This window comes from Carcharhinus amblyrhynchos, chromosome 1 (assembly GCF_965287045.1).
Source record: "Carcharhinus amblyrhynchos chromosome 1, sCarAmb.v2.hapA, whole genome shotgun sequence".
Lineage (NCBI taxonomy): Eukaryota > Metazoa > Chordata > Chondrichthyes > Carcharhiniformes > Carcharhinidae > Carcharhinus > Carcharhinus amblyrhynchos.
The window spans coordinates 125,864,042-125,879,956 of record NC_137324.1 but is presented as its reverse complement, the minus strand read 5'-3'; the positions used below and the strand labels follow the sequence as shown (position 1 = coordinate 125,879,956).

Here is a 15,915-nt window from a genome sequence, read left to right as displayed (position 1 = left end):
GAGTTGGTGAACAGGTAGTTCATAACTTGAATATGTACTTAGAAGCCTTTTAACACTTTTGAACAGTTTTATTAGTGCTGCCTAGTTTATTGTCTGAGTCTTTTAGATATTTTTATAAATTATATCTAAGAGGAGATTATTCATCAGTTCTTTCCAATAAACAGTCATAAAATGGGCATAACTGATAAGAAATGTGGATAATAATCTGATGCAGTTGCTTTCCACCCATTTGGCAACACATCCAACTTTGTGGTTAGATTTTGAATAGACAGCCGAAGCATCAACAGTTTACAGTTTGTTTATATTAAAATTGGGTCACTTTGCTATTTAAATGCCTAGTTGGTTTCCCTGCATTTTTGGATACAGCGCTGAGTCATATTCTCACTAAACATTCCAAACCTTTAGATGTGCTGTTTAAAAATATCTTCCTTAAAAATCCTTAAAGTTTCTTCCTTGCTTTTTTGATTCTTTCTTCTTTCCAGTTAGTTGCTCAAAGCATTGTATTGCATCCTGGCACAGCAAGTTCTTGGGTTCTTCAGTGATAATGAGTATTCCATTTGGAATTCCTCTTTTTCTTCCTTTCTGAAGGAAGAAGATACAGAGCAGCAGAAAGAAAATGTGTCAGGCAGGCTGTACCACAGAGAGGTATCCCAACTCACTTGTAAATAAGTGCGCATAACTTCTCATGACCATGTGGCATCACAGGATCCAAGCTAGTATGGAGCCATGTAAAGAACTGTCTGAAATTATGGGGGTGATTCTCTGGCCCCACATGCCCTGCCACAAATTACATTGTGGCCAAAGAATCCTGTGAGATGGGCCAAAACAGCGAGCCAAGCCAGCTAAAGTGGGGACCAGATAAATGTATTTAAGTACCTGTTTAAATATGCATTTCTGGATTTACCTGGCCCCCGGAATTCACTCATATGCCAGTGCAATGGGAAGCTGGCAGGAATCACTACTGATCTCAACAAAAGGAAACCAGATGTGATAGCCATGCTGGGAGGCTTGGACGCTATTGAAGCCCCCATGTGGCCAAGAACCTGGCTGGGCAGTGCCTTGGCATTACCTCCTGGACAGGGCCTGAAAGTGGTCCATGCAGGGGGCAGATGTATTATTGCTCACTTGAGTAGGGGGGAATGCTACAGTGATTGACAGGGGGCGGTGACAGGTCACCCTCATGACTACATAGTGTGGGGAGGGGGAAGGAAGCGACACGGGGTGTGGGGGTGACCCAGATATTTAGTGACGGGGGAGGGAGCGGTGGAGGTTGCCCCTCTGGGATCAAGCATTGAGGTGTTCCCCATTTCTGTGGTGGGGGAAGGGACATCTTCAACTTTTGAGATTGGGTGCCCAATTTCTGAGGAACTAGTTTTGCCAGCTTCTTCTGATCCTGCACATCTTTTTGCTGGCAGCTCCCCAAGCTCAATAAAAAATGATGAAATGTGAGAACATTGTGACTTGGATGATGCTGAATCACCAAGTGCAATTCTCACATCTTTTCCCACCAGAGGTGACACTTAGTCATTTTTTCACAGAATCACTGCAATGCAGAGGGGGGCCATTTGGCCCATCAAGTCTGACCAACCACGGGGTGGGGGGGGTGGTGGGGAACGCTCGTGAGCCCAGAGAATACTGTACAATTACAATTTCCATATGATAATCAGCTCCTCACTGATTTGTGGTGCTGATTACACTACAAAAAATGCCTCAGATACGCCCGAATGGCTGGACGCCAGTTGTGAACCTTTCTAAACTATTGTTTCCCAGCCTGCTGCGTGCCGGGAGAATCCCAGCCATTGTAATGCTAAGGGCAAGATTTGGAAATATCCTGAAATGCTGAAGAAACGAATGAGTGATGTTGGGGGATTAGGAGGGATTAATAGGGTAAATATGTGGGGTCACGGGAATAGGACCTGGGTGAGATTGTTGTCGATGCAGGATCCCAAAGAATCTGGATGACCCTTTGTCAGAGTTGGAGGATGTGTATGTTAATGGAGAATATATAGGTTAAGAAGCAAATAAGTTTAAGAAAGATTTCTAGAAGACAGAGTGAAGCAAGTAAAGTCATTGCAAATACTGCTGAGAAAGAAATGACTCATAAGAGGCCTCAAGAGTTCTAGAGAAGGCTACAGAGATGAGAAAGGGTGAGGCCATTGCAGGATTTAAACTAGGGCTATCAAAAGATTAAAAATTAAATGCAATCAATCTCTTTAATAATAATCAAATATGTAAAAGAAAGGGCCTGGAAGGTCAATAAATGACTGTCAAGGCAATGATTGATTTTAAATAAAAGTGAAATTAACTTAAAATGTTTACTTCCCCACTCTCCACACACATTTTGTGATTAATGCATGTTTAAAATATTCATGTGTTAGTTGCAAAAGTTAATTCCAATTAATTAATTGAAATTCCTAATTTAAATATAAGGATTTGAATGTTAAATTTGTGTTTCAGGATAACTGGGGATCAGTGTATGTCAGTGATTGTGGAGGTGGTGGGTATCCCCTCCAAGGATGATTTGTAACTTGTATCCCAGCAGTTTTGTGCTGGGCTAATTAAGAGAAAGCTGCCCCCCTGCTCCCATTATGTTTTGTTATCAGGAGGCTGCCTTTTTGTTAGCCTAATTGGCTATACAGTATGTGCTGCAGTCGGGCGTAACCTCTGCCATGTTGACCATGCCTCCAATGAGATCACTCAGAGGTGAGAATGTGTCAGGTAACTAACCTGATGTGCTGTTTTACAACTTTGCTCTCAGTGCCAACACCTAACATGCCTCCACAGGTCTGGGAAATTACAACCCATTAATTCTGTTTCTCTCTCCATTTATGCTGTCGGAACTGTTGATTATTTCCGGCAATTTCTGTTTTCTTTGATTTCTAACATTCTTAGAATTTTGCTCTTGCTACTGTTGGCAAGGATATGGCTCTGCAAGGACCGAGGTTGCAAATAGTTATTAGCCTCAAATAGTGACAAAGAATGGGGATGGAGAATTGATGGCAATGGTTTGTACATTACAAATTACCTCTAGTGGAACATAATACTGTCATTCTCATTCTCAATCTTCTATTAACAGATACTTTACTCTAAAACTGCTATTAACACACAGACAAAAGACATTCAATGCACTTTCAAGAGACAGTGTTTAATCAATGGCTGAGCAACTCACATTGTTATGCTTTGTTTTGTTGAATTAGTCTAAATAATTGTCATTCTGTTAGATTTGTAACAGTTAGATGTTGCAGCTTTTGTACTTTACCAGTTGCTTTGCATTTCCGTTAAAGCATACTGGAACTAATGTTTCGAATTTTATAGACTTGATTAGTTGTTGACTGTGGAGATGTTATGAAGCACCAGACATAACCCATCGATGACACCAGTCTCAAGGTTGTAGAAACATTCTCATACCTTGACAATCTGCTCTCTAGGGATGCCACTATTGATGAAGGTATCAGTGCACACATCCAGAAAGCAAGTTATGCCTACAGCTGATTCCACAGCCATTTCTGGAAGCAGCATGGCATTAAACTGAAGGATAAATCAACATCTGCCAGGATGTTATCCTTGCCACCCGACCGAATGATGCAGAATCCTAGCTCTGCTATAGGTGTCACTGCAAAGCTTTGGACACCTGAGGTCCATCAGAAATTGATGGCAGGACAAAATCATAATAACAAGTTCCTTCATCATGCTGGGCTCGACAACATGGAGACCACTTTGCAGAAGATTCCATTTAGATGGGTAGGGCATGGTTGCATGGATGACTACAGAATCCCCAGGCAGAGCTTTTGTGTGACTGTTTTGCATCAAGGTGGTCAGTACAAACGATACAAGGGCACCTTGAAAAAAGGAGCCTTCTGCTCTGCAAATCCCCTTTCTTGGGTAAACGTTGCAGCTGACCAGCCATTGTGGAGGCAAGCACTGAAATTTGATTCAGCATGTTTTAACGACCTTCAGTGCCAAACTTGCAGGCTTGAATCTTCACTTTTGTTGGGAGCAGAGATGAGACATTTCCCAAATTTACAAACCCAACCCAGGAGAAAATGTCTTAAGGGATCTGATTTTCTGGTCCAGGGTGGGGGTGGGATAGTGACTGAAAATGGGAGTCATGATGAGTGACCCCTGAACATGTTCAGAGGCTGTCAGGTGCAGAGGAGGACTGGGCAGGTGGCAACCCTCAGTCCACTGGAAGTTTTTAATAAGGCACATAAAACCGCTTCCAGTCTTTGTTTCTCACACTCCACATTTCCCCCACCCCCCCCCACACCTCCTCATGCCCTATCTATGGCAACCCATGCCAATATGTGCCCTTCTACCCATTGGTCCTTTATAGCCCCAAGCCAACTTTGTATAAACTCATGCCAATCCATGACCTCCACCCGCTACCCCATTGAGAAAATCTAGACTGCAACGTCCAACATTTCCAGAGGAAGGCCAGAAGTGGTGCTGCTGTAGAAGATCCCCATGCACCAGCAATGATGACATGGCTTTTTCCCAAGGTGGAGGTGTCAATTACAAGGGTGAATAGATTCAAGGTGAGAGAGCTAAAGTTGAAGGGAGAGAGTGGTGGGTGCCTGGAACGCGCTGCAACTGTAGGTGGTGGAAGCAGATATATTAGCACCATTTAAGAGGCATCTGGAATAGGGAGGGAATGTATGGGTATGGACCGAGTAAGAGCAGAAGATTTTTCCTTTGGTTGGGGCATCATGATTGGCACAAGCTTGGAGGGTCGAAGGGCCTCTTCTGGTTCTTATGAACTGCTAATTCTGTGGACATCCATGCTGATCTCAAATCAGATTCTTCAGTCATTAGAGAAGCCATAGAAGACATAGATAGGCAGCACGGTAGCACAGTGGTCAGCACTGTTGCTTCACAGCTCCAGGGACCTTGGTTCAAGTCCTGGCTTGGGTCACTGTCTGTGTGGAGTTTGCACATTCTCCTCGTGTCTGCGTGGGTTTCTTCTGGGTGCTCTGGTTTTCTCCCACAGCCCAAAGATTGCGGGTTAGATTGATTGGCCATGCTAAAAAATTTCCATCAGTGTCCTGAGATGCGTAGGTTAGAGGGATTTGGGGGTAAAATATGTAGGGATATGGGGGTAGGGCCTGGATGGGATTGTGGTCAGTGCAGACTCAATGGACCGAATGGCCTCTTTCGGCACTGTAGGGTTCTGTGATTCTATGAAGAAAAGTCATTTACAACTTAAACACATTTGAATAACGAGGGTTGGCATTCTCTCATACTCCTGCGGTGCATTCAGTTGTTGTTGGGGGGGAGGGGTGCTTGGGGAGAATTTGATGGAAAGCCCAGAAATTGGTTTTACACTGACATGAATTTCCCATGGTATCTTCTGCTGGTGCCTGCTCTAGTAGATCAGGAACTTGATTTGCATCCTGCTAATAAATGCAGATGAAAGCCCAAGTAGATGTTTCCCCCAACATTTGATTCTCCACAACACCAGCTGCAAAACATGCCAGTCCAGAACACGCCTGGAGCAATGTGCTGTGCAGAAGACAGGACATGCACGAAGAATGCCTGGGGCTGGCTCTGGTATTTGGGATGGACGCTGCCAGCAACCCTGGACCCTGGAATACCACAGCAGAAGCATCTTACCTTGGGGGAGCATTGTTTAGGTGGAATATCCAGCTTCAGTGTATTTGAGGAGCTGCCTCTAACAACCTCAGAGTATTTCTGGAAATCCATCTTTTTCAGGAGGTCTATTTCCTTTCTTCAGTGGTGAGTTACTGATGTTGGGCTCCTTTTTAATATATCACCCAGACATGACAGCGGAACATGTGCAATCAATCCGGCCCTGCCACCCAATATGGCTGTAAACCTCAGGATATATAATTAATGAGTTAGAGCTGGAAGATATGGTGTGGTTTCCCTTCTGACTATGTTACGGGAAACACTCCAAGTCTGTTACACAGGACTTTGTCTCACATGAGAGAATTCATCCCAAGGAGTCTACAACGGATATTTATGACATGCTGGCAAAATTCAAATATTGAAACTACAGAAAGGGTAAGAAAATGAATTAATGATGTGTTATTGCTTTTTCTTGACAGTGAGTTGTAACAATGAGGGGATGTGCCAATTTAATGGCTAAACACTGACTACCAGTTGAAGAAAAGCTACAGATGGTGGGAATGTGAAAACTGATAATGCTTGAATAATGCAGCAGACCAATCACCATTTCAAAAATGAAAAGGCGGGTTAATACTCAATAGGTTAATCACCATTCGTACAGAGAAAAGGCAAGTTAATGTTTCTACTGTGTATCTTGCACCACAACATTTAAACTTTTTTCGCCATTCTTTTAGGCAAAACAATTAGCACTAAATTAAACAAACTGAAGAACAAAGCAAGAAGGACAGCCCCTTAAAGGGGAACCATGCAAAACAAAACGAAAGCAGAAATTAAACTTAAAACATTAGACCAAAATGTGATTAACAGGGTCGATAATACACTCTAGTCCCCGCGGTGCCGAATGGGTGTGAAAGACCTCAATGGGCTCCATGGACACTGCATGCTCCTCTGCACGGACAGCCGAACGCTAATGCAACCGAGGGGCAGGCAGTTAGGTCTGGCAGCCCCCTTGATCCTGCTACCTGGACCTGTTTATAGCAAGCTTGGCCAGACCCAGGAGCAGGTTCATGAGGAGGTACTCCTCCTTCCCCACCCTCTGCACTGGTTCCCATAGATGAGGAATGTAAGGCTGAAGTGCAAAAAAAAACAATAAAACATTTTTCAAATAATGAAAAAGGGAGTGCAGTCTAATGCAATTAACATGGGTGCACAGACTCCACAAGACTGCAAAAAGGGCAGGTATCTTGGGAGCCCATGAACTGGTGCAATCAGTGATTGTATAGGACCCTCCACCCTAGGTCCCCACTGTAGAAGGGGAGGAATCTCTCCACAGAGGGACCTTCATTGGGGATTTCTGCTGCCAGACGGTGCCAAAGTGTGTCCAGGCAATGGACAGTAGCAGAAGGCGTGCAGCAACAGCCCATACAGGAAATCCCTCTTTGCCATGGCAAAGAGCACACAGTGCATTTCCATGAGATGACTCAGATTGTGGGGCTCCAGGGGATTAGGTCTGTGCTTTTAATTGTTCAATAATTCCCATATTAGTTGGCAAGGATTAAAGAATCTAGGAAGATCCATGAGTCTGTTCAACCATTAGGTGGGATAATTGCAGATCTGTGACCTAATTCCCTTTTACTTGTCCTTGCCCCACATCTCTGACCCTAGAAAAAAATTAATTTCCATTTCAAATTTAACAATTGATTCTGAGAGTTCTAAACATCTACTGCTCTTTTGTACAAGGAAATATTTCCTCATTTCACTTCTGCCCAGAGACTATGCCCCTAGTCCTGGACCCCACAACTGGTGGAATTTACCCTATCCATTTCCCTTCATATCTTCAAAACTTTGATCAACTCATTGCTTGACCTTCTGGGAGGCCTTATCAAATGCCTTCGAGAAGTCCATATAGATATCATCCACTGATATTTCCCTATCCATTACTTCCAATCTTTTCTTCAAGTAATTCAATTAGATTTGTCAACCGTTTATAAGTCTGACAAATGCTCATCTAGACTCAAAACGTTGGCTGTATTCTCTCCCCACAGATGCTGTCATACCTGCTGAGATTTTCCAGCACTTTCTATTATTTACACGTCTATGCCACTTCTCTTTCATATATTGGAAGTTGTTAGGGTATTGAGTCATTCTACCCTTAATTATCGGCTTGACAATTTCCCAACAGACTGTCCCTGACTAAGGTTCCTCTTTTATAACAACAGCTAATGTGATGATATGTAAATTACCTGTTGTTTTCCAGAGAGCACAAAGTGTGTGTGTGTGTGTGTGTGTGTGTGTGTGTGTGTGAGTGTGTTGGTGCAAGATTGCCTATTATACTGGAGCAAAAGTAATAATGTGTTACTGTGGAGGTCTTGCTATGTTTGGTTAGTGTGAACAGATGTAGAAAGCTTGTTATAATGTGTCGACAGACTGGAGGGGCTGATTGTGGACAAGTCCCCAGGACCGGATGGAATGCATCCGAGCGTTCTGAAAGAAATGGCGGAGGTGATAGTGGATGCCTTGGTGGTTATTTTACAGACGTCGCTGGATTCTGGGGAAGTGCCGGAAGATTGGAAAACGGCTAATGTTGTGCCGTTGTTTAAGAAGGGTGCCAGGCAAAAGGTGGGAAATTATAGGCCGGTTACTTTAACGTCTGTTGTAGGTAAAATGTTAGAATCCGTCATCAAGGAGGAAATAACGAGGCATCTTGAGGGGAATTGCTTGATAGAGCAGACGCAGCACGGTTTCGTTAAGGGGAAGTCGTGTCTGACAAATTTATTGGAGTTCTATGAGAACGTGTCTGGGACGGTGGATAGAGGAGAGCCGGTGGATGTGGTCTTTCTTGATTTTCAGAAGGTGTATGACAAGGTACCTCACAAGAGGTTATTGCAGAAGGTCAGGGGACATGGAGTTGGGGGTAGGGTGTTAGCGTGGATAGAGGACTGGTTGTCAAATAGGAGGCAGAGAGTGGGGGTCAATGGGTGCTATTCGGATTGGCGGTTGGTGACTAGTGGAGTGCCCCAGGGGTCGGTGCTGGGGCCTCAGCTATTTACCATTTATATAGATGATCTGGAGGAGGGAGCCGAGTGTATGGTGTCGAAATTTGCTGATGACACCAAGATTGGTGGAACGGCAAATTGTGCGGAGGGTGTGGAGAGTCTGCAGAAGGATCTAGATAGGCTGGGCGAATGGGCCAGGAACTGGCAAATGGAATTTAATGTTGGCAAGTGCGAGGTGGTCCACTTTGGTAGGAATAATGGTAGGAAGGATTATTACTTACGTGGAGAAAAACTGCAGCAGGCGACGGTGCAGAGGGACCTCGGGGTTCTTGTGCATGAGTCGCAAAAACCCAGCTTGCAGGTACAGCAGGTGGTCAGGAAGGCAAATGGGATGCTGGCCTTCATAGCGAGGGGGATTGAATATAAAAGTAGGGAGGTCTTGCTGCAGCTGTATAGGGCATTGGTGAGACCGCAGCTGGAGTACTGTGTGCAGTTTTGGGCGCCGTACTTACGCAAGGATATTTTGGCCTTGGAGGGAGTGCAGAGGAGGTTTACTAGGCTGATGCCGGAGTTGAGGGGGTTGAGCTATGAGGAGAGGCTGAATAAACTAGGCTTGTACTCGTTAGAGTTTAGAAGAATGAGGGGAGATCTCATTGAGACGTATAAGATGATGAATGGGATGGAAAGGATAGAGGTGGAGAGGCTCTTCCCGCTCAGAAAGGACAGTAGGACTAGGGGGCACAGCCTCAAGATAAAGGGGGGGCGGTTTAGAACGGAGTTGAGGAGGAACTTCTTCACTCAAAGGGTGGTGAATCTCTGGAATTCTCTGCCCATTGGAGGTGGTGGAGGCTGCCTCGCTCAATATTTTTAAGACGCGGGTTGATGGGTTTTTGATAAGAGAGGGGATTAAGGGTTATGGGGAGAGGGCGGGAATGTGGAACTGAGCCACGACAGATCAGCCATGATCTTATTGAATGGCAGGGCAGGCTCGAAGGGCCAGATGGCCTACTCTTGCTCCTATTTCTTATGTTCTTATGTTTCAGTACAGAGTTAGCATAATATTGATGCTATAACCAGTATCACATGCAGTCAGACAGTACTGCCTTCCACTGATGATGGTTTGACACCAGATTTGGTAACTGGCAAGGAAAGAACACGACAGATGACAGGAGCAGGGTCTAACATCACTATTTTGGCAGGTACTCATCACACCCAGTGTGCAAATTTAAAACAAAGTACAAATGACCTGGACTGCTCAGTGCATCCATGCAAAGTTGTAGATGAGACAAGCTGTCTCGCTGTGATGTAATCTAATTAGGATCAGCTCTGGTGATAAGAATAGAGTAAAAAGTCTGACAACACCAGGTTTTAGTCCAACCGATTTATTTGATAGTAAACTCACAAGCTTTCGAGGTTTCCCTCTTCGTCAGGTGAATGGAGATTTCTGGCCTCGGACAGAGCATATAAAGCACAGACAGTTTAGAGATTACTGATTAGAATGCGAATCTTTACACCTAACCTGCTGTTCAAGTCCTAAAGTGGCTGACAATGTGTGTGGAAGGAGCACTGATCACAGGTTAAAGAAATGTGTATTGTCTCCAGACAGTACAGTAAGTGAGGTTTTGCAAACCCAGGCAAGTCATGGGGGTTACAGATAGTGCAGCATGAACCCAAGATCCCTGTTGAGACCGTCCTCATGTGTGTGGAACTTGGCTATCAGTCTCTGCTCAGCGACTCTGCGCTGTCGTGTGTCGTGAAGGCCGCCTTGGAGAACGCTTACCCGAAGGTCAGAAGCTGAATGCCCGTGACCACTGAAGTGTTCGCCAACAGGAAGGGAACAGTCTTGCCTGGTGATTGTCGAGCGATGTTCATTCATCCGTTGTCGTAGCGTCTGCATGGTCTCCCCAGTGTACCATGCTTCGGGACATCCTTTCTTGCAACGTATCAGGTAGACAATGTTGGCTGAGTTGCAAGAGTATTTACCATGTACCTGGTGGATGGTATTCTCACGTGTGATGATGGTATCCATATCGATGATCCGGCATGTCTTGCAGAGGTTGCTGTGGCAACGTTGAGTGGTGTTGTGGTCACAGTTCTCCTGAAGACCAAATTTGCACCTCAATATGCCAACATCATACACAGGTTCGAACAAGACTTCTTCACTGCACAGAATCTTCAACCGATGCTATACACTAGATACATCGATGACATTTTCTTCCTTTGGCCTCATGGTGAACAATCACTGAAACAACTATATGATGATATCAACAAATTCCACCCCACCATCAGACTCACCATGGACTATTCCCCAGAATCAGTTGCATTCTCGGACACATGCATCTCCATTAAGAACGGTCACCTTAGCACCTCACTGTACTGCAAGCCCACAGACAATCTCACAATGCTCCACTTCTCCAGTTTCCACCCTAAACATGTTAAAAGAAGCCATTCCCTATGGACAAGCCTTCCGTATACACAGGATTTGCTCAGATGAGGAGGATCGTGACAGATACCTCCAGACGCTGAAAGATGCCCTCATAAGAACAGGATATGGCGCTCGACTCATAGATCGACAGTTCCGATGTGCCACAGCGAAAAACTGCACCGATCTCCTCAGAAGACAAACATGGGACACAGTGGACAGAGTACCCTTCGTCGTCCAGTACTTCCCCGGAACGGAGAAGCTATGACATCTTCTCCGGAGTCTTCAACATATCATTGATGAAGACGAACATCTCGGCAGGGCCATCCCCACACCCCCACTTCTTGCCTTCAGACAACCACACAACCTCAAACAGACCATTGTTTGCAGCAAACTACCCGGTCTTCAGGAGAACAGTGACCACAACACCACACAACCTTGCCACAGCAACCTCTGCAAGACATGCCGGATCATCGATATGGATGACATCATTACACGTGAGAATACCATCCACCAGGTACACGGTAAATACTCTTGCAACTCGGCCAACATTGTCTACCTGATACATTGCAAGAAAGGATGTCCCGAAGCATGGTACATTGGGGAGACCATGCAGACGCTACGACAACGGATGAATGAACATCGCTCGACAATCACCAGGCAAGACTGTTCCCTTCCTGTTGGCGAACACTTCAGTGGTCACGGGCATTCAGCTTCTGACCTTCGGGTAAGCGTTCTCCAAGGCGGCCTTCACGACACACGACAGCGCAGAGTCGCTGAGCAGAGACTGATAGCCAAGTTCCACACACATGAGGACGGTCTCAACAGGGATCCTGGGTTCATGTCGCACTATCTGTTACCCCCGTGACTTGCCTGGGTTTGCAAAACCTCACTTACTGTACTGTCTGGAGACAATACACATCTCTTTAACCTGTGCTCAGTGCTCCTTCCACACACATTGTCAGCCACTTTAGGACTTGAACAGCAGGTTAGGTGTAAGGATTCGCATTCTAATCAGTAATCTCTAAACTGTCTGTGCTTTATATGCTCTGTGGCCGAAGGGCCTGTTCTGCGCTGTAATGTCCGAGGCCAGAACTCTCCATTCACCTGACGAAGAGGGAAACCTCGAAAGCTTGTGAGTTTACTATCAAATAAATCGGTTGGACTTAAACCTGGTGTTGTCAGACTTTTTACTGTGTTTACCCCAGTCCAACGCCGGCACATCCACATGATAAGAATAGAAAGCAGTGGAAATGCACAGCAGGTGTGTCAGCAACTGAAAACAGAGAATGTAGGTTAACATGTTGGTTACAGACTATTCACAAACTCACCAGAAATGTGAAATAAAAGCTAATGGCCGAAATTTTACTGTCCCACCTGCCATGGGAATCAGAGCGGGTGAGGGGTGAACCATGAAAAGGTTTGTTGATCTCGGGCAGTATTTTACAATTTTGGGATGAGCAAGGCTGTAATCTTAAATCCACTCGAACCTGAATCTTTATACCAATCTTTTTTTTCAATAAATCTACACGTACAATAAATCTGTGACTTTGTAATTGGCACAATAGGAGTTTTGTGCTTGTTCAAAGTGTATACCAGATGTAGGGTCTTCCTGCTTTGACCCAAAAAAGTGCAAACATGCGGTTATTCATTGATAATTTATATGATTGAAAACTGGGCATTCTAATTCTAGCAATCAATTCACGCTGCCTTCGCTCAATGTCTGCAGAAAGTGAAATTTCACTTTGCAATATGATGAGTTTGCTTTAGGAAAGTTCATGAAAATATCAAGCACTTGCTGTAATATGGAAGCAGATAAACTGACAACTATTTGTGATTTATATGAATTGCTCGTGTTTATTTTTCACATGATATCTTTACCTGTCACCCCAAAGTTCTGCCACTGTCTGGCCTTTGACTCCCCAGAGCTGGGCTAGGCCTCTTGACTGGGTATGCTGAATATATCCTTTCAGGGTTAATTGACATTACTGACACTGTTTTTAATCTGCATTTCCATTAAACAGCACTGCATTGTGGGATGCTCAATTCAGGTCTCTGTAGTATGTAAGTTTATTCATACAGAGTAGAAACTCTACCAAGTGTGAGGTGAACTTTGACTCCAGAATTTGTTTACTCACAACTTCTGACTGCTAATGCTAGGGTGGGCCAGCTACTCACTTATCTTGCAAATTTCATATATATGTTTGTACAAGATACATTTGGCTGGCATATACAATGCAGCAGCTTAATCAGTTGGTTTTGTTAACATTGTAAACAAATTCAAATAGTTTATCATCAAATCCAAACATTGAACCTAGGATTCCAGTGAGGCCTTGAGCTTACTACTACCACAGACGTAGTGAGATCAGTGCAAAATGAATGATATGATTCTGTTGCCCGTTTTATGTTACAGTTAATTTTTATGTCAACTGACTTAGACTGAAATGAAAATCCAAGAGGTGGAAAATGTGTGGTTGAACAATATCATCCATTTTTTAAAAATCACAGAGTTAACATTTCCCGAATATTGTTTATATTATATGTTGTGTCTTTGTTGCTAACTGCTAGATAGCATATATGGCAACAGTGTCATGATGTACATGAAAGAATGCAGTTACGCAGATATATACGCTGAAAATTTATCACTTTATTTATTCCTTAAAGCAGGTTCTGTTTACTTTGGCAGAAAATAAAATCTATCATACTTACGAATGAAAATTTATTCAGAGAGCAGCTCTGCTATTGAGATTAGACAGGTCCTAGATTTTGATAACCCAGTATGTGCTAGGTTAGGTGGTTTCTGCTGTGGAGAACACTAAAATTCACCTCTTTGTTCCTGGTTGGGAAGAATATAAGTCATTGATCCTGCTTCTAATTGCTATGGCAACTTCTGCGGCAAGAATATATGCATGTTGTATGAAAAGAAAAACTTGCACTTATATTATGTTTTTTAAAAATTCATTTAAGAGATATGGGTGTTGCTGCCTAAGCCAACATTTATTGCCCAGCCTAAATTGCCCTTCAGAAGGTAGTTGTGAGCTGCCTTCTTGAACCACTGCAGTCCCTGAGGTATAGGTACACTCAGAGTGCTATATGGAGGGAATTTCAGGATTATGACCAGCGACAGTGAAGGAATGGCAATATATTTCCACATCAGGATGGTGAGTGGCATGGAGGGGAACCTCCAGGTGGTGGTATTCCCAGGTATCCCTTGTCCTTTTAGGTGGTAGTGGTTGGAAGGTGCTGCATAAGAAACTTTGAATTCCTGCAATGCATCTTATAGAGGGTATACATGGCAGCTATTTTTCATTGGTGATGGAGGGATTAAGTGTTTGTGGAAGGAGTAGTAATCAAGCGGGTTGCTTTGTCCTGGCTGGTGTGAAGCTTCTTTGTTGGAGCTGCACCTACCCAAGCAAGTGGAGAATATACCATTACATTCCTGACTTGATGTGGAGATGCCAACATTGGACTCGAGTGGGCACAGTAAGAAGTCTCACAGCACCAGATTAAAGTCCAACATGTTTGTTTGAAATCACGAGGTTTTGGAGCGCTGCTCCTTCTTCAGGTGAGTGACAGCGCTCTAAAAGCTCGTGATTCCAAATAAACCTATTGGACTTTAACCTGGTGTTGTGAGACTTCTTACTATTCTTGACTTGTGCCTTTTAAATGATGAACAGGCTTCGGTGGGTAAGGAAGTGAGTTACTTGCTGCAGGATTCCTAGCTTTTGACCTACTGTGGTTATCACAGTATTTATATGGCCAGTCCAGTTCAGTTTCTGGGCAATGGCAATCCCAGGATGCTGATAGTGGGGGATTCAGTGATGGTAATGTAATCGTATGTCAAAGATGTATGGTTAAATCTTCTCTTGTTGGAGATGGTAATTGCCTGCTACTTGTGTGGCACTTATGTGCTACTTGTCAGCCCAAGCCTTGATATTGTCCACGTCGTCTGTGAACATCTCCACTTATGATGGAAGGAAGGTATTTGATGAAGCAACTGAAAATGTTTGGGCTAGGACACTACCCTGAGTAACTCCTGCAGTGATGTCCTGGAGCTGTGATGATTGACCTCCAATCACAACAACCATCTTCCTTTGTGTCAGGAATGACTCCAACCAGTGGAGAGTTTCATCCTGATTCGTATTAAACAAGTTTTGCCACAACTCCTTGATGCCATACTCAGTTAAATACTGCCTTGATGTCCAGAACCATCACTCTCACCTCTCCTCTGGCATTCAGCTCTTTTGTCCATGTTTGAACCAAAGCTGTATTGATGCCAAGAGGTGAGTGACTTTGGCAGTACCCAAACTAAGCGTCCATGAACAGGGTATTGCTGAATAAGTGCTACTTGATAGCACTGTTGATGACCACTTCCATCACTTTGATAATCGATAGGAGACTGATGGAATGGTAATTGGCTGGGTTGGATTTGCCCTGTTTCTTGTTCACAGGACATAACTGGGCAATTTTCCACATTGCTGGATAGGTGCCAGTGTTATAGCTGTGCTGAAACAGCTTGGCTAGGGTTTCAGCAAATTCTGAATCTATTGCTGGATTATTGTCAGGGCCCATAGTCTTTGCAGTATCCAGTGCCTTCGGCCTTTTCTTAATATCATATTGGAGTGGATCAAGTCAGCTGAAGGCTGGCATTTGTGATGCTGAGGACCTTCAAAGAAAGTTGGGATGGATCTACTGAGCATTTCTAGCTGGAGATTGTTGTAAATTTTTCAGCCATGTCTTTTACACAGATGTGAAAAGAAAATCTGTGATTAAGAATCTACTGATGACCAGGAAGCCATTATCAATTGTCAGAAAAACCCATTTGGTTCACTAATGCCCTTAGGGAAGAAATTTGCTGTCCTTATCTGTTTTGGCCTGCATGTGAATCCAGAGCCACAGCAATGTGGTTGA

General features: G+C 44.0%; 1 protein-coding gene across 4 annotated transcripts in view; it reads left to right on the top strand.

The window, feature by feature from the left end:
* Window positions 1-15,915, top strand: part of tll1 (tolloid-like 1) — a 303,989-nt gene that overhangs the window by 77,935 nt on the left and 210,139 nt on the right. The window lies entirely within an intron of this gene.